Source organism: Pristiophorus japonicus, chromosome 1 (genome assembly GCF_044704955.1).
Source record: "Pristiophorus japonicus isolate sPriJap1 chromosome 1, sPriJap1.hap1, whole genome shotgun sequence".
Taxonomy (NCBI): Eukaryota; Metazoa; Chordata; class Chondrichthyes; family Pristiophoridae; genus Pristiophorus; species Pristiophorus japonicus.
The window spans coordinates 331,323,901-331,349,630 of record NC_091977.1 but is presented as its reverse complement, the minus strand read 5'-3'; positions in this window follow the sequence as shown (position 1 = coordinate 331,349,630).

Below are 25,730 nucleotides of genomic sequence, written 5' to 3'. Positions count from 1 at the left end.
CATGCTTTCATATGCTTCCGTGAATACATTGACTATATTCTGGAGTTCAGCCTCTGAATGTACACAGACGCAGGCGTCGTCCGTACACTGCAGCTCAACGACAGAGGTTGGGGTGATCTTGGACCTGGCCTGGAGGCGACGTAGGTTAAACAGCTTCCCACTGGTTCTGTAGTTTAGTTTCACTCCAGCGGGGAGCTTGTTGATTATGAGGTGGAGCATGGCGGCGAGAAAGATTTAGAAGAGGGTTGGAGCGATAACGCAGCCCTGTTTGATTCCGGTCCGGACATGGATTGGGTCTGTAATGGATCCGTTGGTAAGGATCACGGCCTGCATGTCATCGTGAAGCAGGTGAAGGATGTTGACAAACTTTTGGGGGCATCCGAAACGGAGGAGGACGCTCCATAGACCCTCACGGTTGACAGTGTCAAAAGCCTTTGAAAGATCGAAAAAGGTCATGTATAAGGGCTGGCGCTGCTCCCTGCATTTTTCCTGCAACTGTCGCGCTGCAAAGAACATGTCCGTTGTGCCCCGTAGAGAACAAAATCTGCATTGTGATTCCGGGAGGAGCTCCTTGGCCACAGGGAGAAGACGATTGAGGAGAACTCGAGCGACAACTTTCCCAGTGGCTGATAGCAGGGAGATTCCCCTGTAGTTACCGCAGTCAGACTTGTCCCCTTTTTAAAAAATGGTCACAATCACTGCATCTCTGAGATCTCGCGGCATGCTCTCCTCCCTCCAGATGAGAGAGATGAGATCATTATCTGCGCCAACAGCGCCTCTCCGCCATACTACAGCGCCTCAGTAGGGATTCCATCTGCACCCGAAGCCTTGTTATTCTTGAACTGCTTTATGGCTTTGCCTACCTCGTCCAACGTTGGAGTTTCACTGAGTTGGTGGCGGGTCGCATGCTGCGGGATGGACTCGAGTCAAAGGCAGAGTCTCGATTGAGGAGATCTTCAAAATACTCCTTCCATTGGGCCCTGACAGCCTTGGTGTCCTTGATGAGTGTTTCTCTGTTCTTGGCCAGGAGTGGGGTGGGGCCTTGGGAGTTTGGACCGTTGGTGGCCTTGACTGCAGTGAAGAATCCTCGCATATCATGGCTGTCGGCCAGTTGTTGTATCTCCTGTGCTTTCTCCATTCACCACCTGTTCTTTAGGTCCCGGGTTTTTTGTTGGCACTGAGCCTTGAGCCGTTTGTAATGTTGTTTTGCAGCTCCCAAATTGGGTTGTTGCTTGAGGCTCAGAAAAGCTTTGCGCTTGCGATCTATTAGTTCTTCGATCTCCTGATCATTTTCATCAAACCAGTTCTGATGTTTTCCGATTGAGTGACCAAGTGTCTCTTCACAGGCACTGGTTATAGAAGTCTGGAGGGCAGACCAAGCGCTGTGGGCATTCAGCATCTCAGGGTCATCAAGGCACGCCAGATTGGCTGTGAGGCACTGGCTGTATCTCTTAGCTGGGTCTCTAAGTGCCCCGGCATTAACTTTTTTGCAGAACTGCTTCTGCTGTCCCCTCTGCTTTGGGGCAATGTTAATGTTGATGATGGATCGGATTAGACGATGGTCCATCCAGCAGTCGTCAGCTCCTGTCATGGCGCGGGTGATGCCCACATCCTTGCGATTCCTGGCTCAGACGATAACATAGTCAAGCAGGTGCCAGTGTTTGGAGTGAGGATGTTGCCACGATGTCCCTCTGGCAGAGCAAGGTGTTGGTATTGAGAAGTTCATGTTCTAGACATTTTGTCAGGAGTCGGGTACCACTGGAGTTGGCTTTCCCTACCCCTCTCTGCCAATCATGCCGCCCCAGAGGGCTGTGTCTTTGCTGACCCTGGCATTAAAATCACCTAGGAGGATCAATTTGTCACCCGTAGGGACGCGGGACAGGGATGTCTCGAGGTTGGAATAAAAACCCTCTTTAGCCTCATCCGTTGCATCGAGTGTAGGGGCGTACGCACTGATGACTGTGGCTCATTGGTTCCGAGATAGGATAATACGAATAGTCATGAGGCGTGTTCGTTAACCCCACAGGGGGAGTCTTTGAGGCGGTCGACCAGCTCATTCTTGACGGCAAAGCCGACTCCATGAAGGCGGCGTTCTGCCCCTGGTTTCCCTTTCCAGAAGAAGGTGTAACTTCCACCATGTTCCTTCAATAGGCCTTCCCCTGCCTGCCGGGTCTCGCTGACGGCGGTGATGTCAATGTCAAAACGTCTGAGTTCCCGGGCAACTATGGCGGTGCGGCGTTCTGGCCTGTTGCTGTTGGGATTGTCCATGAGGGTTCTGACGTTCCAGGTCCTGAACTTCATATTGACGGAGTGGAAGATGCTGTGCGTGAGTTCTTTTAACGTGGGGTGGCTGCTGCACACCGGCAACCACACGGGCTTAGCTGAACAAGGTCTTGGTCCAGTGGCAAGGGGGTCCAAGACAACTGGAGACCAGGCACTGCTCTATAAGCCCAATTGCCTCCGGTGAAATGTTGGCCGCAAGCTCGGCACACGGCCCTTGGTCAGCAGCCCTGAAGATTATATATAAACAATGAACAATGGCAGACAGGCAAAGAGAATCTGGCCCATCCAGTCCGCCCCACACAACTGCGATACCCCATGTATCGCAGCATTTTATACTCCAGCCCACCTGGAGCCATGCGATCTCCTGGGAGAGGCAAAAAAACAGATAAAAACCCAGGCCAATTGGGGAAAAAAATCTGGGAAAATTCCTCTCTGACCCATCCAGGCGATCAAAACTAGTCCAGGAGATCATTCTGGCCGTATTAGATTCCATGATGTACTTACCATCGTGTCTGCGCCAGCCAATAAGAGGTTATCAAGTCTGATCCCACTTATCAGCTCTAGGTCCATAACTCTGCAGGTCACGGCACTTCAAATGCACATCCAAGCACCTTTTAAACGTGGTGAGGGTTTCAGCCTCCATCACCCTTCCAGGCAGCGAGTTCCACAACCCTCTGTGTGAAGAAGTTTCCCCTCAAATCCCCTCTAAACCTTCCACCAACCACCTTAAACCTATGCCCCCTCATAATTTACCCCTCCAACAAGGGAAATGGGCCCTTATCATCCACTATATCCAGACCCCTCAACATTTTATACACCTTAATGAGGTCTCCCCTCAGCCTCCTCTGTTCCAAGGAGAACAAACCCAGCCTATCCAACCTGTCCTCATAGCTATTCTCCATTCCAGGCAGCATCCTAGTAAATCTCTCTGCACCCTCTCCAGTGCAATCATATCCTTCCTATAATACTGCGACCAGAACTGCACGCAGTATTCCAGCTGTGGCCTAACCAGAGTATTATACAATTTAAGCATAACCTCCCTGCTCTTGTATTCTATGTCTCAGCCAATAAAGGCAAGCATTCTGTATGCCTTCTTAACCACCTTATCCACCTGGCCTGCTACTTTCAGGGATCTGTGAACAAGCACTCCAAGGTTCCTTTGTTCATCTACACTTCTAAGTGGTCTACCGTTTAATGTGCATATCCTTTCCTTATTAGCCCTCCCCAAGTGCATTACCTCACACTTCTCCGAATTAAATTCCATTTGCCACTGTTCTGCCCACCTGACCAGTAGATTGATATCCTCCTTCAGTCCATGACTTTCCTCTTCATTATTAACCACAGAGTCAATGTTAGTGTCATCTGAAAACTTTTTAATCATACCCCCTATATTCAAATCTAGATCATTGATATATACCAGAAAAAGCAAGGGACCCAGTACTGAGCCCCGTGGAACCTCACTGGAAACATCCTTTCTGTCACAAAAACATCCACCAACCATTACCCTTTGCTTCCTACCTCTAAGCCAATTCTAGATCCAACTTGCCACTTTGCCCTGGATCCCATGGGTTTTTACCTTCGTGACCAGTCTGCCATGTGGGACCTTATCAAAAGCTTTGCTAAAATCCATATACACTACATTGTATATGTTGTGTATGCAATAACTATTAGACTGAGTACTGTTTAACTCCAAGAGGTATGACCTTGGCTCTGCTTTATTAAGGCCCAAATTGACTAATATACAAAATGGCTGGCCTTTTATACTTGGGCTGCGCACACATGCGTGCAGCCCAATAGCCTCCAACAGTGACGCCATCTAGTGGCTAGTGATCCCAAAAGTACATACATGACAATACCCCCCTCTGAGATATTAACACAGTCTTTTACAAATTGAGACGGTCTGGTGTTTTACGATCCAGGGTTGACTGTCTCAGTTTAACTCCAGCCTTGGGTGAGTGTTCAGAGTCTGTTGTGACTGGTGACTGGGTGGCTGACCTGGTGGGAATAGCAATGGCTATGTCAGGGATTGAAAGTCCATTTTCATTGAACAGGTCAGTGATTGAAAGTCCCAATTCACTGATGATCACTGAGTCCTCTGATGACTGGGGGTAGGTTGGTTGGTCGTCGATTGTCTCTTCCTCGTTTGTCTGTTCCAGTTCGTTTGTGTGCTGCAGCTTTGTCTGATCCCTATGTTTCCTGCATGTTTGCCCATTTTTGAGCTTGACAATAAATACTCTGTTGCCCTCCTTGGCCATGACAGTACCAGCGATCCACTTGGGACCCTGACCATAATTCAGAACATATACAGAATAATTTACAGAAATATCGCGTGACACAGCTGCGCGATCGTGATACTCTTGCTGACTTTGTCTTCTATATTCAACAGGATTATTCAAGTCAGGGTGTACAAGAGATAGCTTGGTCTTAAAATCTCTCTTCATCATTAGTTCAGCAGGCGAGACCCCGGTAAGCGTGTGTGGTCTTGTCCTGTAACTCAGCAGTATGCACGACAGGCGGATCTGCAGTGACCCTTGGGTTACTCGCTTCATACTCTGCTTTATGATTTGGACAGCACGTTCTGCTTGCCCATTGGATGCAGGTTTGAATGGTGCTGACCTTACATGTTTGATACCATTGACTTTCATGAACTCTTGAAACTCCTGACTGGTGAAGCACGATCCGTTGTCGCTAACAACGATGTCAGGCAGACCATGTGTTGTGAACATGACACTGAGATTCTCAATGGTAGCTGTGGATGTGCTGGATAACATGATTATATACTCTACCCACTTCGAATATGCATCCACCACAACTAAAAACATCTTCCCCAGGAAGGGACCTGCAAAGTCTATGTGGATCCTGGACCATGGTTTGGACGATCACGACCACAGACACAGCGACGATTCCACTGGTGCTTTGCTGAGCTGCATGCAAGTGTTGCACTGATGCAAACATAATTCCAGCTCAGAGTCAATTCCCGGCCACCATACGAGACCTGGCGATGGCTTTCATCATTACAATGCCAGGATGTGTGCTATGTAGCTCACGTACAAATTTCTCTCTCCCTTTCTTGGGCATAACAACACGATTGCCCCACAGTATACAATCCGACTGAATAGACAGTTTGTCTTTGTGACGAATGTAAGGTTTGGCCTCCTCGCACATTTGTTTGGATATGGCAGACCAATCACCTTTGAGGATGCAACTCTTCATCACTGATAAAATCGGGTCCTGGCTGGTCCAGGTCTTAACTTGTTGTGCCGTGACAGGGGTTCCTTTACTCTCAAAAGCATCCATAACTAACAATAGGTCCGCCGGTTGTGGTGTTTCCAACTCTGGAGTGGGCAACGGCAGACGGCTCAAAGCATCAACACAATTCTCAGTTTCGGGTCTATGGCAAATGACATAATCATAAGTGGATAATGTCAGTGCCCACCGCTGGATACAGGATGGAGCATTGGTACTGATACCTTTGTTTTCAGAGAACAATGAAATGAGTGGCTTGTGATCTGTCTCCAGTTCAAACCGAAGACCAGACAGGTACTGATGCATTTTTTTAACCCCATACACACAGGCTAGTGCTTCTTTCTCTACCATGTTGTAGGCTCTTCCCGCTTTAGACAAACTTTTTGAAGCATAGGTGACTGGTTGAAGTTTACCCGACACATTAGCTTGTTGGAGTATGCAACCAATTCCATATGACAAATCATCACAGGCCAATACTAAACGTTTACATGGGTCATAATGTACCAGCAGCTTGTTAGAGCAAAACAGATTAGTGGCTTTCTCAAAAGCTCTGTCTTGAGACGCACCCCACACCCAGTTGTCACCTTTTCTTAGCAGCATGTGCAGTGGTTCTAATAAGGTGCTCAATTTAAGTAGGAGTTTACTGAAGTAGTTGAATTGACCCAGGAACGAACGCAGCTCCGTCACATTCTGCGGCTTGGGTGCATTCTTGATGGCCTTGGTTTTCGCGTCCGTGGGCCTGATGCCATCAGCAGCAATTTTCCTCCCCAGGAATTCGACCTGTGGTGCCATGAAGACGCACTTCGAGCGTTTCAGTCTGAGTCCCACTTTGTCCAGATAATGTAGAACCTCTTCCAGGTTGTTCAGATGTTCCTCGGAGTCCTGTGATCAGGATGTCATCTTGGAACATGACGGTTCTGGGAACGGACTTCAGTAGACTCTCCATGTTCCTCTGAAATATTGCTGCAGTCGAGCGAATTCCAAAAGGGCACCTGTGATAAATAAGCATTCCTTTATGCGTGTTAATGCACGTAAGTCTCTTCGATGTCTCGACCAGCTCCTGTGTCATGTAGGCCGACGTCAAGTCCAATGCGGTGAACAACTTCCCCCTGGCTAGCATTGCAAACAAGTTATCAGCCTTCGGTAATGGGTACTGATCCTGTTTCGAAACCCTGTTGATCGTAGCCTTGTAGTCTCCACAGATTCTGACTGTGCCATCACTTTTCAGCACAGGAACAATGGGGCTGGCCCATTCATTAAATTCTACCGGTGATATGATCCCTTCACGCTGGAGTCTGTCCAGTTCGATTTTGACCTTCTCCCTCATCATATACGGAACTGCTTGAGCTTTATGATGGACGGGTCTTGCATCCGAGTCCACGTGGATCTGCACCTTGGTTCCCGTGAAGTTGCCGATGCCTGGTTCAAACAGCGAGGGGAACTTGCTCAGTACTTGGGCACATGTATCTTTCTCCGACGACAATGCCTTGATGTTGTTCCAATCGCATCTGATTTTTTCAAGCCAGTTCCTGCCGAACAGCGTTGGGCCATTGCCTGGGACAATCCATAGCGGTAACTCATACCATATGACACTTTAATTGTGGTACCACCAATCACCGTTATGAGTTCTTTGGTGTACATGTGCAACTTGGCATTGACTGGACTCAGCCTGGACCTCACAGCCTTCGTATCCCACAGCTTGACGAATGCCCTCTGGCTCATTATCGATTGACTCGCCCCCGTGTCCAGTTTCATCGATTCCGGTACCCCATTAAATTTCACGTTGATCATTATCAGTTTGCTCTTAGTTAGGAATGAGTACAGTCCATACATTTCCTCCTCTGGTATCTCGGATTGCGTATCCGGATCTGTGCCAGTCTGACCATCATCCTCCATGTGGTGTGTCGCAGCACGCTTGCTCATCTGCGGACACTTGCACTGGAGATGTCCCGCTCTCAGACTGCCTTTGCAACTATATTGCTTAAATCGGCACTGCTGGTGCTGGTGATATACTCCACAACGCCAACACAGAGAAATCGGATGCATTCCCGCTGGCGGACTTTAGACAGCCACAGGTTTCGCTTACGCAGCCAGGTAGGCCCTGCCATGTGCCGCTCTGCTGAACGCCGAATCAATCATATTTAGAGTACTTGTGGAGTTTCAATTTTTCACTGATATCTGCTTTAGACTTCTATCCGTCGTCATGCATGACTGAGCGATCGTGATGACCCTATTCAAGTCCAACGTCTCCACCGCCAGTAGTTTATGCAGGATCACCTTGTGGTTGATGCTGATTACAAAGAAGTCCCGCAGCATGTCTGCCAATGCAGCCCTGAACTTACACGGTCCCATTAGATGTCTCAGGTCGGCAACGAATTCTGCCGCATTCTGGCCCTCTGAGCGAACGTGCGTGTAAAATTTGTATCTCGAGATGCTGATGCCTTTGCCTGGCTTAAGGTGGTCCTGTACCAGTGTACACAATTCTTCATACATCTTCTCTGTTGGGCTCACAGGCAGGAGTAGATTCTTTATCAGACCATAAATCTTTGGCCCGCAAACCATGAGGAACACCGCCCGGCGCCGATCTGCGTCACCGACCTCCTCCATTTTGTTGGCCACAAAGAACTGGCTCAAATGGCTCACAAAGTCTGCCCAATCTTCTCCTTCCACAAATTGCTCCAACAATCCAATTGTGCTCATTTTTGCATGCAAAGGTTCTTGTTGCAACGTCGCCAAATGTTGTGTATGCAATAACTGTTAGACTTAGTAATATTTAACTCCAAGAGGTATGACCTTGGCTCTGCTTTATTAAGGCGCAAAGTGACTAATATACAAAATGGCTGACCTTTTATACTTGGGCTGCACACACGTGCGGCAGCCCAATGGCCTCCAACAGTCATGCCATCTAGTAGCTAGTGATCCCAAAAGTACATACATGTCTGTATGCTCTACCCTCATCGACCCTCCTGGTTACCTCCTCGAAAAATTCAATCAGGTTAGTCAAACATGATCTTCCCTTAACGAATCCGTGCTGCCTGCCCCTGATTAATCCTTGCCTTGCTAAATGTAGATTTATTCTGTCCTTCAGGAGTTTTTCCAATAATTTTCTCACCACTGAGATTAGGCTGACAGGCCTATAATTACTCGGCCTATCCCTTTCTCCCTTCTTAAACAAGGGTACCACATTAGCAGTCCTCCAGTCCTCTGGCACCATGCCTGAATCCAAAGAGGAGTGGAAAATAATGGTCAAAGCCTCTGCTATTTCCTCTCGATTCGCTCAACAGCCTGGGATACATTTCATCCAGCCCTGAGGAATTATCTACTTTCAAAGCTACTAAACCCCTTAATACCTCCTTTATCACTATGTTTATTTCGTCAAGAATTTCACACTCCTCCTCGATAGCAGTATCTACATTGCCCCTTTCCTTTGTGAAAACAGACACAAAGTATTCATTAAGAAACATACCCACATCTTCTGCCTCCATGCACAGATTACCCTCGTGGTCTCTTATAGGCCCTACCCTTACTTTAGGTATTCTCTTATTCAATATATTTATAGAACATCTTTGGGTTTTCCTTGATTTTACTTGCCAAGAATTTTTCATGCTCTCTCTTAACATCCCTAAAATCCTTTTTAATACCTTCTTAAACTTCTCCGCCTCTCTACCTCTCTCTCCTCCTTTAAGACACTGCTTATAACCTACCTCTATGACCAAGCTTTTGTCATCTTAACAATTAATGGTGTCCATATTCCAATAAGGAATCATTACAAGCAGCAACTTACAACTCAAACAGGAGTGGGACAGAAATCTTTGTAAAGCAACCCAGCTGCATGATGTATATTGAGTTAGTGTCAGATAGAAAGGGTTGGAAGATGAACATCACTGTCTAAACTGACAAAATCTCAAGACTACTTATTTGTTTGTGAGACAAACGGCTCAAAATAAACAGGAGCAGAGCAGGTTGAGGGGTCCCTAGCATTACAAATGCTTGATCCTGTTTAACAAGACCACGCTGAACACCGTTGGCATGACAGCATCAAGAAAGTAGGAGAACCTGGAGGCTTCTCCCGAGCTCAGGTCCAGCGCTAACCTAGTTGCTCTCGAGAAGGTGGCGGTGGGCCTTTTTCTTGAACCGCTGTCCGTGCAGTGAAAGTGCTCCCACAATGCTGTTAGGTCGCGTGCTCCAGGACTTTGAACCAATGACGATGAAGGAATGACGATATGTGTTCAAGACAGAATGGTGTGTGTCTTGGAGGTGATGGTGTTCCCACAACCAGTGCTGCTCTTGTCCTTCTCGGTGGTCGAGGTCACAGGGGAGGGAGATGCTACTGAAGAAGCCTTGGCGAGTTGCTGCAGTGCATCTCATAGATACTACACACTGCAGCCATGGTGCGCCGGTGGTGGAGGGAGTGGATAGTGGCCTAGACATTCGATTAGGCCGGCAAACGGCCGGTGCCAATGCGTGCCAAAGTTAACGACCGTGCGCAAAAAGAGCGCAGGCAGCACGAGTATTTTGGTGCTGCCTGCTGATTTAAATTAGCGCAGCACAAGACCTCCACTGTTTCAGGTGGTAGTCTCAGCAGGAGGCCAAATGTAGTGTGGCTGTGCCGTCCCTGGAGCGAGGCAGCATTGTCTTGAAGTTAGCTTATCATTTTAGAAAGCAATGTCGATCCCTTAAGAAAGAGAAGGCAGTTCTCTTTCTAAAATGAAAAAAATAAAAATAATTTAATAATAGGGGGTAGAAATTGCCCACGCCGTTTCGATGTTTTCCTCCCGCAGCTGCGGTTCAGGTTGATTCTTTCGGAAAACTCCGCTCTTTGTTTTTTCTGTTTTGATCCGGAAGTCGGTCATAATGGGAGGCGATGATTGCACCTTAATGGCAAAAACTCTGCGGTGACAGCAACTGAGGGGCGGAAGTTAGGGGCAGTGCGTATTCACCGTCGCGATGACTTCATCATGGCACTGCGTCACCATGGCTCACCCCTTCACTTAAAGGGAAGAACCACCGCGCTTTTTAAACTTCGGTGCACTGGGCCATCAGGGAGGGTTTTGGCTGGGCCAGCGGCCTGGAACACAATAGGGGGTGCCAGGCTATCTGTTGGCTGCCCAGCTGAACCTAGGGGCAGAATTGTCGGGCCGACCTGGCAGTCGGCCGACAAAAAACGAGATGGTGGCAGTGGCAATGCACCCTCCCCTTTAAGGGAAGCCGCACCGCTGCTGCAGAAGGCCATCATCATCATCATCATAGGCAGTCCCTCGGAATCGAGGAAGACTTGCTTCCACTCCCAAAGTGAGTTCTTTGATGGCTGAACAGTCTGAGACGAGAGCCACAGACCCTGTTACAGGTGGGACAGACATTCGTCGAGGGAAGGGATCGGTGGGGCTGGTTTGCCGCACGCTCCTTCCGCTGCCTGCGCTTGGCCTCTTCACGCTCTTTGCGTTGAGACTCGAAGAACTCAACACCCTCCCGGATGTACTTTCTCCACCTCGGGCGGTCTGAGGCCAGGGTCTCCCAGGTGTCAGTGGTGATATTGCACTTTACCAGGAAGGCTTTGAGGGTGTCCTTATAACGTTTCCACTGTCCTCCTTTGGCTTGTTTACCATGAAGGAGCTCCGCATAAAGCATTTGCTTAGGGAGTCTCGTATCTGGCATGCAAACTATGTGGCCTGCCTAGCGAAGCTGATCGAGTATGGTCAGTGCTTCAAAAATAGGGATGTTAGCCTGGTTGGGGACACTGATGTTGGTGCGCCTGTCCTCCCAGGGAATTTGCAGGATCTTGTGGAGACATCGTTGGTGATATATCTCCAGCGACTTGAGGTACCTTCTATACATCGTCCATGCCTCAGATCCATACAGGAGGGTGGGTATTACTACAGCCCTGTAGACCATGAGCTTGGTGGTAGACTTGAAGGCCTGGTCTTCAAACACTCTTTTCCTCAGACGGCCGAAGGCTGCACTGGCGCACTGAAGGCGATGTTGAATCTCTGCATCAATGTCTGCCTTTGTTGATAAGAGGCTCCCGAGATATGGGAAATGGTCCACGTTGTCGAGGGCCACGCCGTGGATCTTGATGACTGGGGGGCAGTGCTGTGCGGTGATGACAGGCTGGTGGAGGACCTTTGTCTTACGGATGTTAAGTGTAAGGCCCATGCTTTCATATACCTCAGTGAATACATTGACTATATCCTGGAGTTCAGCCTCTGAATGTGCACAGACGCAGGCGTCGTCCGCATACTGCAGCTCAACGACATCTGGAGGGAGGAGAGCATGCCGGGAGATCTCCGAGATGCAGTGCAGAAGGCTAAGAGCCTTACTGGACCACCGGGGAAAAGCTTGTTTTGGCACTGCCGGGTGGGCCAAAGATTTTCCGAGGGGAATGTCGCCGTCGGGGGGGTTAGATCGGTGGTGCACACAGTGATGATGTGCTTAACACCGATTGGCAGCAGAGGAGTGGTAAGGGGGGGCGGGGGGTGGGGGAGTGTGGATCGTGGCACCGCTGGGAAAACTCGGGAAGGCAATCGGGCTATCAGTGGCCATGTCACCAAAAGTTGGCTGCCACTCCACTCCGCAGCGTGGCCGCCGATTTGTGGTGGTAACAGGCCTTAAGGAAAGGGGCAATTTTGGACTCAGGCAGTTTTTAGCCCTGAGAGCTCAATTGTCTCCTGACAAAAAAATATTAGCAATCATTTGAAATGGCAATCTACAGCTCCTAAAGCTGAACTCTCTTCCGCACATAAAAAAAAATGGTAAAATTGCTTTAGCACTAACACAAATGGCTCAACAAGCCAGGTCTCCGAAGGTCTCGCACACAGTACTCCAGCTTTGTGCAGGTGGTCAATACTGCAAGACTTGCCCTCTACCCACAGGGGTCCAGAAGGGCCTCCAGAAAGAACGATGTGGATGCAGATCACCGAGGCTGTCACTGCCAACAGTGTTCACACCGCCACCAGTGTCCAAAGAAATTTCATGACCTCAGACCAGTGGTGAAGGTCATTGAATACATCTTCAAAAACCATCAGCTACCAACTGCACCACTAGCCTCACACCACTGCTCATTTCATGACTTCCTCCTCCCCACTCCCCCATCGTCACCTACCAACAATCTGTACCAAACACCAGCACACCTCACACTCCTATCTTCATCTCATCCCTTGGAGGAGACGGTGCTGGCCATTCTTAGCAGGGGCATGAATGAGGCCTTGGTCAGCAGTAGGGCTGATAGGATACAAGATGTTGGTCTCTTCATATGTTATCCTTCTTCTCACATCCCACCTCCCCATATCCCACAATATCTTCTTATTTATAAGGTGCTCATGGTGCAAGCATGCAGCTCAAGAAAAACACCTTTGACGACAAGGCCATAAAGCAGGGGTTGGCATGTAAGGTCCTGGACACCCTACGGAAGAAAGAAATGGTGGATCCTGTCGCGTGGTTCCCTGAACAGACTGTCGAACTCGTTTGGCAGAATGTGTCATCACCAAAGCTTTCACATAAGCACCAAGACATAGCTTGGTTGCTGGTGAGAGGGGTCCTACCCGTCAGAGCCTTCATGCACGGCTGGCATCTCAGCACCACAACACGCTGCTCTCAAGTTGGCTGTGGTGCGGACGAGACTGTCCTCCTTCTCCTTCAGGATTACGCCTTTGCAAGGCAGGTCTGGAAAGAGTTGCAGTGGTTGCTGTCGAAGTTCATCCCAAGCAGCTCCGTAACACAGGACTCTGTGCTCTATGGACTGTTCCCAGGGACGCACACAGAGACAGACATCATCTGCTACTGGAGTGCCATTAACTCGATGAAAGATGCACTTTGGTCTTCCCGAAACTTGCTGGTCTTCCAGAGCAAGGACATGTCCACGACCGAGTGTTGCAGACTGGCGCAATCCAAGATCCAGAAGTACGTGCTGAGAGACGCACTAATGGTTGGTGCAGCCGCTGCAAAGGCATGATGGGGAAGGGCCACAGTTTAAGGCCCTTCTGCCATGGTAAACCCAGGGGTTAGAATCAGTATAAAACTCCTCTCGGGCTGTATGACATAGAAACTGTCAATAGTGAACATACACTTGTTAATCTGTTTGTATACATAGAGCACCATGTACTGAAATCACCTGTGTTGTGCCATGTATAATATCATTTCTGGACTGTATTGTATGCATTGTAATGTATTGTATGTATTGTAATGACCTTTGCAACCGAATGTATTGTATGGAACTGCTATCAGCATCCAAATGTATTGTATGGAATTGCTGACCGTATCCAAATGAACTGAACTGTTTTCAAATGTATCATGAAAATTTTTATGTGAATAAAGTATATATTTTTGAAACAAAAAAAATACAGACTGCAGCGGTTCAAGAAGGCGGCTCACCACTACCTTCTCAAGCACAATAAATGCCCACATCCCGGAACGTCTTTCAGCACCTTGCTTGAGAAGTGAGCAGCACACCCTATCTAGTAGTTGCTTTGAACTACTGCTCTGCTCATGTCTTCATCTCAATGCGGAACGGCATGGGAGAGGCCTGAGGAGATTTAAACAGTGGTGGTGGCAGATCGGAGAAAAAGGAATGGAGCTAGAGAGCAAAAAAATTCAAGGAGTGATATCACAGGTCAGCAGGTAGGTGATTGGTTGATGAGTATTACAGCTTTCTTACTCTAAGATAGGCAGTGGTTTAAACTAAGAAATGGGGAACTATAACTTACTTTATTAAAATAATAACTTAACTAGATAAGCTAATTCATTAATATAAATAGGATTATATAGGATATACGACACAGGAACAGATCATTCGGCCCAACCAGTCCATGCCGGCGTTTATGCTCCACTTGAGCCTCCTCCCATCTTTCCTCATCTATATCTATCAGCATAACCCTCTATTCTCTCCTTCATCTTATGCTTGTCTAGCCTCCCCTTAAATGCATCTATACTATTCGCTTCAACCACTCCCTGTGGTAGTGAATTCCACATTCTCACCACACTTTGGTAAGAATTTTCTTTTGAATTCCCTATTGGATTTCTTGGTTACTATCTTATATTGATGACCTCTAGTTATGCTCTTCCCCACAAGTGGAAACATTCGCTTTGTATCTACTCTATCAAAACCTTTCATAATTTTAAAGACCTCTATTAATTTATTGCAGCCCTCCTCTGAACCTTCTTTCTTCATCTTTTCCTGATAGGTATACCCTCGCATTTCTGGTACCATCCTTGTAAATCTTCTCTGTACCCTCTCCAGTGCCACTATATCCTTTTTATAATATGGAGACCAGAACTGTATGCACTACTCTAAGGGTTAGAATTTCCCCGACTTTGAGACCGGGCTTTTGGCAGAATTTCACCCTCCGTGGCGAAAACCCGGTTGGCGGGAACTTCAGCGATCTTTTTGCAGTGGCACTTTCCACGTACCGCTGGGGAGAGGAGCGCCAACGTGCAACACCCAAAATAGCGCTTTCGATCGATATTTGGCTCACACCACACCCGTATTCTGGGCCCAGAATACTGACAGGGAAAAACCTGCATTGCAGCCCTGCCAGCAGCGACAATTATGAAGACCTGCAAAAAAGATAAATTAAAGTTTTTATTTTTAAATTCTTTTTCAGCAATTTAATAGGCAATGGTTGTGTAAATGTTTTGTGAGTGTTATTTTTTGCAATTTTTGGTTTGTCGTTTTCCCCCCCTCCCAAGGTCGCTCTCGCAGTGCTATTGGCCCTAGACTAAAGTTGCCGAAATTCGTGGTTTGTGCCGCGAATCCTCATGCAAAAATCAGAGCAATTAGGGACGGTCAATAAATGCTGGCCTTGCCCATGACATCCACATCCCGTGAATAAATTTAAAAAACACTATACCTGGTTAGAAAACCTATACCTGGTATGGGTAAGTGCAAACTAAATGAAAGAGGAAACAGACTTTAAAAAATCCTAAAACTCAAAATAGTAACATTTTTAGTCACATTTCTCTTCACTTTTTGTGTAATTTCTAATTGTGTGATTTCTAGGGTCCAAAATCGGGTAAAATGTATAAACCCCCTTGTTATGTATTTAACCCTGTATAACCTGCATGACACCTGACCACTGGAGGGCCCACCTGTTGGAGTCCCAAGGGATCCCAGCATCCCTTGGGAGCACAGTATATAAGCAGGCCACCCACGAGGTACCTGCACTCTGGAACCTTAATAAAGGAGCTAAGGTCACACTTGCTCATTACACACAGTACTCAGTCTCACCATTTATTTATGAGTGTATCACCCCTCTCCCTTAAATAGTGACCGTTCTGATTTCTTGGCTGACCTTGAGTATCTGCTTTGCTGCGTACCCATGAAGCACAGTGGCTGTGCATTTTTTTTGGTTTCTTAACTTCAATCAGAGTCAAGTGCCAGACTCCATTAAATAAAACGCACACATGCCCAGCTCATGGCTCCCAGTCTAGACGATGATTTCACCATTTCACTCCAAGGATAAACCCTTTGAAAGCAGGCAGCAAACTTGGGACCAGAAACCTGTCACAGTGACGTACTTCAAACCGTAAACTTTATAATCCTGATTACAGTCCAATCTCTACTGTTTTACTGAGATTACTGAGTCTGTGTCTGTATTTGTTCCAACACTTGCTGCTGCTATAGACTAGGCAGCACTGAATAGCTACTTTCAGCACCTCTGTAAGTCAGATGAGTGCGGCAGTCATTCAGCAGCTCAGTGCCCTGTTAACAGCTAATACTGAAGTTAGCTTTCATTTCTCAGTTTATTATTATAGGATGTCTGGGGTCAGAGTGCTGATAGCCACATGCCAATACTATCTTCAACATTTACATGCGTACATATTTTCTGAAGCAGTGCATGGACTTTTGAAGCCAGAGGTTTAATCTTTTATCTATTAAGAATATATATTTTTTGCTGTAAACTGGGATCATGGAGGCCTAGCAGAGGTCACAAGCTCAAATCCAATCATGTCAAGATTTGAAAATTAATTCAATAAATCTGGCAACAAGAAGCTGGTGTCAGTAAAAGTGACCATGAAAAGCTGTTAGATTGTCGTAAAAATCCAACTGGTTCACTAATGCTCTGCAGGGAAGGAAACCTGCTGTCCTTACCTGGTCTAGACCCACACCAGCATCTCCAGTCTCACTACATAACTGAAGTCCATCATCCATGATATCATTCTGGTAAAACCCCCTTTGCACCCTCTCCAAGGCCTTGACATTCTGAATTGGCCACAATACTCGAACTGATGCCTAAACAACAGAGACGGGATGACCTGAAAGAGATCTTTAAGATCATGAACAGGTTTGATAGGGTAGACGTGGAGAGGATGTTTCCACTTGGGAGCAAGTCTAGAACTAAGGGCCATAAAGATAAGACAGTCACTAATAAATTCGATACGGAATTCAAGAGAAACTTCTTTACCCAGAGAGTGGTTACAATGTGGAACTTGCGGTCGTGTCTATTTGCAACACCAGATCTCTGATTAATTGCCTTGGAGGACAAGATAAACCCAACAGTTTGTCTGCAATGTGTCATTTGATCGAGAATGTGGAAGCCTAGTTGTGGTGCGGCCAGAGTGCTTTTCTTTCCAGTAATAACATGAAAAAATATTTTTGTCAGTTTGAAACACATGGAATTAAATCATTGTCACTAAATCACTGAAGTATCAAATTAATCCTTAAATCTCGAGAATGAAAGCGTTATTCATTCAGAACACATTCAAGTCTTTTAATTTGTGTTGGCCCATTTCAAAGCTCTCTGTTTAAACCTAACCTATAGTAAATAATGTGTCGCAATTGTGATATTCTGTTTATCTCAGGGGACAGGCCCGTACAGGTGGGTAATGCAAAAATAGCATTGCTGGCCTGCATGAGTGCATTGTGAGTTCAACTTTCCCAGAACAAAATAGCATAAGGCATTCAACATAACCAATCGCATCTACTTACGTTTGTCTCTTATATTTCCGCACCACTTCCTAAGTGGAAGAAACTAAGGGCTAGAAATTCGGTATCATCCTGGTTGGGGCGTTAACTTTTGAGAAGTTGGAAGTTTAGCACCAGGCGCTAATCAGTCTTACTGCCTGCTAAATTCAGTCTCAGCGCTCAAAGAATGCAGGGAAGTGCTAAATCAGGCGCGAATTGCGTAGGCGAGTGGCATTAGGCTCGAAGCAATAACAAATATGAGGTGTTGTGTAATCGGGAGTGAACATTGACGAAGGTGCCTTCCAGCCATTAAAGAGGAGGGTCACTGGAGTCTGCACACCCAATGATTCGGGGCGTGCAGAACGGCTGTGGGATGAAATGCAAAGTCCTTTGACGGCCCGCAACACTCCGGGAACTAAGCAGCCTTTATTTGGCTGCAGATATATCCTGCGCTCTCTGCCACTCATAACTGACCTTTGGACCGGAAGTTCCTTGACAGTTGGGGCACATCCCTTTAAGTAGTGCCCCATCAACCGCCAACTGGCTGGTGCATGACTCCGCTCCCTGGTGCTATCGGCGCGAGGTGGTAAGGCGGGGGACGCTATTTGGTGCACATGTGCAGGACGGTGTTTAGGCTCCGTCCCCCATACGGGCACATGCACAGAAGGACGCAGAAGACCATGTAAACAATCACAGTGGGAACTTGCTACCACAGGGAATGGTTGAGGCAAATAACATAGATGCATTTAAGGGGAAGCTAGATAAAAAAAACACAAGGGAGAAAGGAATAGAAGGGTATGCTGATAGAGTGAGATGAAGAAGGATGGGAAGAAGCTTGTGAGGAACATAAAACACCAGCATGGACCTGTTACAGTGAATGGCTTGTTTCTGTGCAATAAATGCTATGTAACATCTATGTAATATGCCCCTTAATGGGATGGGCAGTAAATGTAGACTTTCCAATGCCACTCACATCCCAAGAACAAACAAATGGAAAAACACGGAGAAAGTTGAGCTGTCTATGCAGACTACCACATGGTCACAGGCTGCTCAAGGATATCTGAAGGCAATTTGAAGGATTTATGGATCACCTGGAATCAAAGGCCAGTAGTGATGAACCAGAACTGAATTCATAGCCTGTAATGACTGCAATTAGACCATAGGTTTGGTCCAATTCAGACCAGTTGAGATTCAGATTTGGTTCATTGCCAAAGATAACAACATCCATGACCCTTTGCTTATGCATAATATCATTTGCTGTAGACTTCTAACAAGTCCTGCCCTCAGGATGGGTATTCAGCGAGTGCTTCATGCTGGCAACTCAGTTCCAAGCCGCAATTGATTATTATTACATCTTCAAATAAACACATTTCCTCTAGTGGTCTAATTTTAGGGGAAGTACTTTATCCATGTCTGCTGGACTGGCCGGCTTCCTATATTCCAGCCTACAAAAATTTGAGCTCATCCAAAACTCTGCTGCCCGTATCTTAACTCGCCCCAAGTCCCGTTTACCCATCACCCTCTGTGCTCGCTGACCTACATTGGCACCCGGTCTAGCAATGCCTCAATTTTAAAATTTTCATCCTGGTTTTCAAATCCCTTTCAGGCTTCACCTCTCCATATCTTTTTAACCTCCTCCAGCCCTACAACCCTTTGAGATCTCTGCGTTCCTCCAATTCTGGCATCTTGTGCATCCCTGATTTTAATTGCTCCACCGTTGACGGATGTGCTTTCAGCTGCCAAGGCCCTAAGCTCTGAAATTGCCTCCCTAAACCTCTCTGTCTCTCTACTTCTCTCTCCTCGTTTAAGACTCCTCTTTGTCCAAGCTTTTGGTCATCTGACCTGATATCTCCTCCTGTGGCTTAGTGTCAAATTTTGATTGCTAACACACTTGTGAAGCACTTTGGGATGTTTTGCTTCATTAAAGGCTCTATAAAATGCAAGTAGTTGTTGTTGATGTAATGATATTTCACGCATTAAACTGGCTCGAAGCAATAATGGCCTACTTCTGATCAGCTCTTTCCTAACCCTGGTGTGAGGGAGTGCCAGCGAAGCACACTGCTAGATTTTGGGATTGCTCCCTCTCTCCTCATTTATATGCCTACTTTGGATCTGGTCCTTTTGCGGGCACTGCCACAGTCCCAACTTTTGGAGAAAGTTCCCAGAATGCCAACATAAAGAAGTGGAGTCCTAGAAAAACTGTTCTCTGCCACCTTTCTCTTGATCTTTACATGCAGGGAACTGGGCACTCTCCGGGGCAAAAAGGGCTCAATTTTCCCCAATGCTGTTTTTTGGCGTATTGCCAGAGTTACGCCCGTTTTTCTTGGCCCCAACTACTCCAAAAAAAAAGTGGCAAGTTTCCCCGTTGTATTTTTTGAAATTGGTGTCGTGCAGCCTGTCCTGTAGCCTTGCGGGGGTGGACCCTAATGTCTGCACCGAAGAAACGATGCCCCCACTTCTGCGCATGCACCAAAAGAAAGGATTTTTTTGATGTGATTCTTATGGGCGACCATGCCCAGTACAGCTCCCGGTCTGCATTCGGCCATTTTTAAAGAGCTAGTTGTGTGTGTGAACTTTAATTCTCATTGGAAAAATACAAGATGCAACGTGGCTCAAGGACCAAGAATGTCTTACAGGATGAAGTGGAGGCACTAGTTATTGTGATTGAGGGCAGATGGCAGGAGCTGGACACCAGCAGAGGTCACAGAAAAGTTCCACCAAAAGAAATGAAAAACACTGGAACCAACTTGTACAAGATTACTGTGCAATGGTGACCACCCCGAGGTCTGGAGGCCGGTGCAAAAAGAAGTGGCAGGACCTTGGTCAAGTAGTTAGTGTAAGTAATATTTGCATTTATTCAATGGAATTGCAATTGTAAATGTGGCCATCTGTATATGTCCCACCCAGCAGAATGACACCCTCTCTAAAAAGTTATATTTTCATCTTTGCAGAGAGGTGGCACACAACAAACAAGAAAGAACTTGAACAGGAGGCGGCCCGGCAAATCTGCAGCCACTGACACCCTAAGAAGAGAGGGTCCCTGCCTGGAGAAATGCAACCACCACTGCACAAGTTGGGCCCACACTCGAGAGACAGAGTAAGTCCTGCAAATTCCACAGTCTAGCTTTGCTAAATGTTAAGTATTGCACGGGCTAGCCATGCTTCGGTTCATGGGGATGTCTCTGTCAGCTATGTTTCGGATAATACAATGTGCTATCATTCAGCGTGGTCCTACAAATGAGCCTGCTGCCTGCGCTGTGTGAGCCTACTCATGCCACCCTGCCCCCTCCTCTGACGCTAACTATTTGTCTTCTTATATTTTGCAGAACTTGAGGCCAACCCTGACGATGTAGAAGAAGATTCAGATGAGGATGAGCCTGAAGAGGAGAACATCTTCCAATCCCACCTTCCAGACCAAGAGCATGGGGTTGAGGGTGAGGGGGAGGGGATGGATGAATCCCCCACTGTTTTACTCACTTTGGATGAGGTGCAGGTGCCGCCCATTGAGGTGCCAGCCCCTTCCCTGAATGGTTTGAGTGTTGGTGGGACATTCCATGGTTTCTCACCGTCCGAGTCTGCGGGTCCCAGTGGGGTGCAGCGAGGCACACCCAGGGCCCCACCGTCCGAGGCTGCAGGTCCCAGTGGGATGCAGCGAGTCACACCCAGGGTGAGGAGGGGAAGGAGAGCTCGACAGCACTCTCCTGAGGTGCAGGATCTAACAGATGTGGTTCAGATAATGGCAATGAGTGCGGAGAGCATTGACCTTACACAATCACTCCGAGACACCATCAGTGGGGTGGGTGATGAGGTATCAAGTCTGTCTGGAGAAGTAACAACACTCTCTCGAGAAATGGGAACACTGTCCGGGAACACGAGGGAGGGAATGTCTCGGTCAGTTGAAACAATGTCGGCGAACATGAGGGAGGGAATGTTGCAGGTCGTTGACACACTGTCAGGGCACATGCGGGAGGGAATGTCGGAGTTAGCTGCTGCAATAAGGGAACATGCCCAGGCCCTACACCCATTGACAGAATCAACTGCCACTCCCACTCCAATCCCCAGACCAGCCTCTGACCCCGCCCATCAAGAAGTGCGCATTACCCGAGATGTTTGAAAGAATAAGCTTGGTACCAATCCGAGAATCGCTGCGCCACCGCCAGCGGGCAGGGGTGGTGTCAACAAGACCAAGTGCAGCGGGCGGTCTTAGAATAAGGTGGAGGAGAGATAGGTGTAGTATTTCTTTGCTGCTGTTGTTGTTATTGTTGTTACTGTTGTAACTATTCTCAAATTAAAAGTTTTTTGTAAGTTATGTAAATTTACAAGTTTAAAAGTTTGTAAGTGATCTTAAAGTTTTTAAGTGGTTTTAGAGTTTGTAAGTGATCTTAATTGAAAACCTTAAAGTTTGATACAGGAATATTTTTATTAAAGTTAAGTTAAGTTCAAACAAATGTTTGTTAAACTTTTGAGTAAAATATATTTAAAATTATTATTGAATCATTTCCATTATTTGTTCCATTATTAACACAACTTTTTGAAGTAAACAAGAATCATTTCCATCATTTGTTCCAATAACAGAACACAACATTACAGAGCAGGTCCAAACAGTAAACATGGTCCATGTGGAACAGTTGCCGCTGAGCCTTCAGGCAGCAAAGCGTTCACGGATGAACTGCTGGTGCAAGGCTCGAGCAATCGTTAAAGGGGCACGACGCTCGCCCTCCTCTGCCGTCATGGTCCGGATTCAGGTAGTTGCATGGCTTCCTCGTCCTCGTCCTCCTCCTCCTTGTCATCTGCATCTTCTTCATCATCATCAGCCACTATCACCTCAGGTGGGTCTTCTACTACCAGCTGCTGCTGCTTCATGATGGCTAAGTTATGCAGCATGCAGCACACAACAGTGAACTGATCGACAATCTCAGGGGATAATTGCAAGTAGCCTCCGGAATGGTCCAGGCATTGGAAGCACTGTTCCAAGATGCCAATGGTCCTCTCTATTATGCTGTGGGTTGCAATGTGCGACATGTTGTATTCCTAGTCAGCTTCAGTCTGGGTTATGTGTAATGGCGTCATGAACCAGGTGGCGAGGCCATACCCTTTGTCTTCCAGTAGCCAGAGCTGCCCTTCTGGCTGCTGCTGAAACATGGCAGATATAACACCCTTGTATGGGATGAATGCATCATGGGTGCTCCCAGGGTATCTTGCATCAACTGACATGATGTGATGCATGTCGTCATACATGAGCTGCACATTAACGGAGAGGAAACCTTTACTGTTGCTGTACATCTCGGAATCCTCCAAAGGTGCTTGCAATACAGCCCTGTACCTTTGGGAAGCCAGCAATCCTGGAGAAGGCAACAGCCCTTTCACGCATTGCCTGGGCGGTCATGGGAACTTTATGTAGTCATTCCTCCGAGCATATAGTGCAGCAGTCACCTGCCGAATGCAGATGTATGTTGCATGTTGAGAAATGGCGCACACATCCCCAGTTGTAGCTTGGAATGATCGAGATGCATAAAATGAAAGTGCAGCTATAACCTTTACTTCAACTGACAAAGCAGTCCTCTTGACGCTTCTAGGTTGCAGGTCTGCTTTTACTAACTCACAGATCTCGGTTACAACTTCTTTGCGGAAATGCAGCCTTCTCACACAGTCTGCATCAATCAGGTGCAGGTATCTCGATATCTCCGATGTGGGTAAGGCCTTCTGCCCATCACCCTATGTGCTCTGAGGTTCCTCATGCGATGAAGTCGAATCAATTGTCTCCTCCGCAGCACCATCATGCAGAAGGCTTGCACAAGGTATGGCATTGTCAGTATTGCCCCCATGCTTAAATTGTACCTTTGCAAAAGCTCAAAATGGTAGGCAGGACAAGGTTCTTTGCTCTCTCTCCCCAAGGTCGATGCCCTAGTATGGACCACACCCAGGTTTGAGCAGGCACAATGGTTGGGAACCCCCTCCCCCGGGCTTCATTTGATGCATAGTGTAAGGCTTCTCATGCCTTCATTCGCCTTCCACAGCCCCTCACCCACTCCGGGCTTCATTTGAAGCCGAACCCCGAGTCCCTGTGTCCGGGCGAGGGACCGATTCTGTCCGTTGACGCACCGACCCTTGAGCCTGCTTTGGAGACGTTTGGTGGTGGCGTATCAGTTTTTAAAAAATGGGCTGGACTTTCCACTTCGCATTGCTGGGCTAGTGCCCCTATATCGCCCAAAAAGGCCTGCTATCACCCGTTTTGACTGAAAAGTGGAAAGTTGGGCCAGCACATGGCCGGAAAATTGCTGGCCCAACTTTTGGCTCATGTTGCTGAGATTATCGCTGAGGGAATCGCCCACACATCGCCGGGTGTAACTTTCAGCACATCGCCGGCACATCACCGGGCTGATCGCTCACTGAGAACATCGCTGGAGTATAGTTGCCTTTCCGTGGCCTTCCTCACAGAACGCGGTCCTATGGACACCATTTTGAACGTCGGAGGAAGAGAGGAGGCTGCTTAAACAAGGGGCTTAAAATTTGTGAGTTATTTAAGGGTCTTTTACAGATAAATCCACTAACATTTATTTTAGTAAAAAAGGTAGTTTAGTAGTAGAAAGGGCATTTATATCAACAGTGATAGTAATAGTTATAGTGATGGGGCCTGTAACTTCTCTACCATTACGTGTAACTGCTGAATTGCTGGTGTCTGAGGTTGAGTTAAGTGAAGGGTTTAGTGAAGGGGCCAATCGAAGAGGTCGCAGACTAACGCGTGGACATAGGAAGAGACCGTACAGCCGACGAACTTACAGAAAAGCAATCTTACCTCAACTTGTCTGATAACGCGTACGTTAAGAGGCTGCACTTCCGAAAGGAGGTCATCGATGAGATATGCCAGCTCATCAAGGGAGATCTTTAGCCTACCAGCAGCATCAAGTCTGCACTGCCCGTTGAGGTAAAGGTTACTGTGGCACTATCCTTCTATGCATTGGGCTCCTTTCAGGCTTCAGCTGGCGACATCTGTGGTTTCTCTCAGCACGCCACACACAGCTCCATTCGACAGGTGACTGAAGCCCTTTACGTATGCAGGATCAACTTCATAAGTTTCCCTATGACCAGGGGAGGTGCAGACCGGGAGGGCTTTGGGTTTCTCGAGAATAGCAAACTTCCCAAAGATGCAGGGATCAATAGACTGCATGCACATCGCCCTGAAAGCACCTATACAGAATACGGAGGTATTTTGTAACCAAAAGGGATTCCAATCCATGAATGTGCAGCTCGTTGTCGACCACAACCAAATAATCATGGCAGTAAATTCTAATTTTCCAGGCAGCATCCATGATGCGCACATCCTCCGTGAGAGTGCTATCTCTGACATATTTGACAGTCAGCCAGAAGGTCATGGTTGGGTGCTGGGGGATAAAGGATATGGCCTTGCCAGCTGGCTCATGACTCCCCTGCGTAATCTCTAGATGGAAGCAGAGAAGTGTTACCACGAAAGCGACATAGCTACACACAATATCGTCGAAAAGACAATTGGAGTGCTCAAGCAGCGCTTCAGAGACCTGGACCACTGTGGAGGCAGCCTACAATACCACTCTGACCAGGTCGCTGAGTTTATTGTGGTGAAGCTGCACGTTGCATAACCTAGCTATAAGGAGAGGACAACAAATGGCAGATGGGATTGCCGGTCCACCTCAGGAAGAAGTGGAGGCGCAAGAGACAGACGAGGAGGAGGAGGAGACTGGTGAGGACAATCAGTCTGGTGATGAATCGATGGCCCCGCACCCCCCCCCCCCGCCCCGCAAGACTGGAAAAGCCCCGTGGAAGTTACACGCTGCAAAACTGTTGCATCAGCAGCTCATAAATGAACGCTTTGCATGGACTTACATTGGGGACAGTCACAGTTACAGTTACAGTTACGGTTATCACAAAACAACGGCTGCGTTTGCGTTGAGTTACATTTCATCCTTGCCTCGTCTGGCTTGGCGATTGTTTTACAACAGTTTTTGCTTAACTTAATGTTATGTATGTAAACTTTACCAGCGTGTAAGATTTGCCACCAGGGGGCGCACCTGTGGGAGACCCAAGGGACAGCTGTATATCCTGGGCAAGCAGGTATAAAAGGCAGTCTACCATGCTGCTTCCTCACTCTGGAGTTACATTAAAGAGACCAAGGTCACAACAGTTTGAGCTTACAGCTCACAGTCTTGTGGAGTTATTCTGAACGTAACAATTGGCGACAAGTAACAGATCATGGAAACATAGAAACATAGAAAATAGGTGCAGGAGTAGGCCATTCGGCCCTTTGAGCCTGCACCATCATTCAATATGA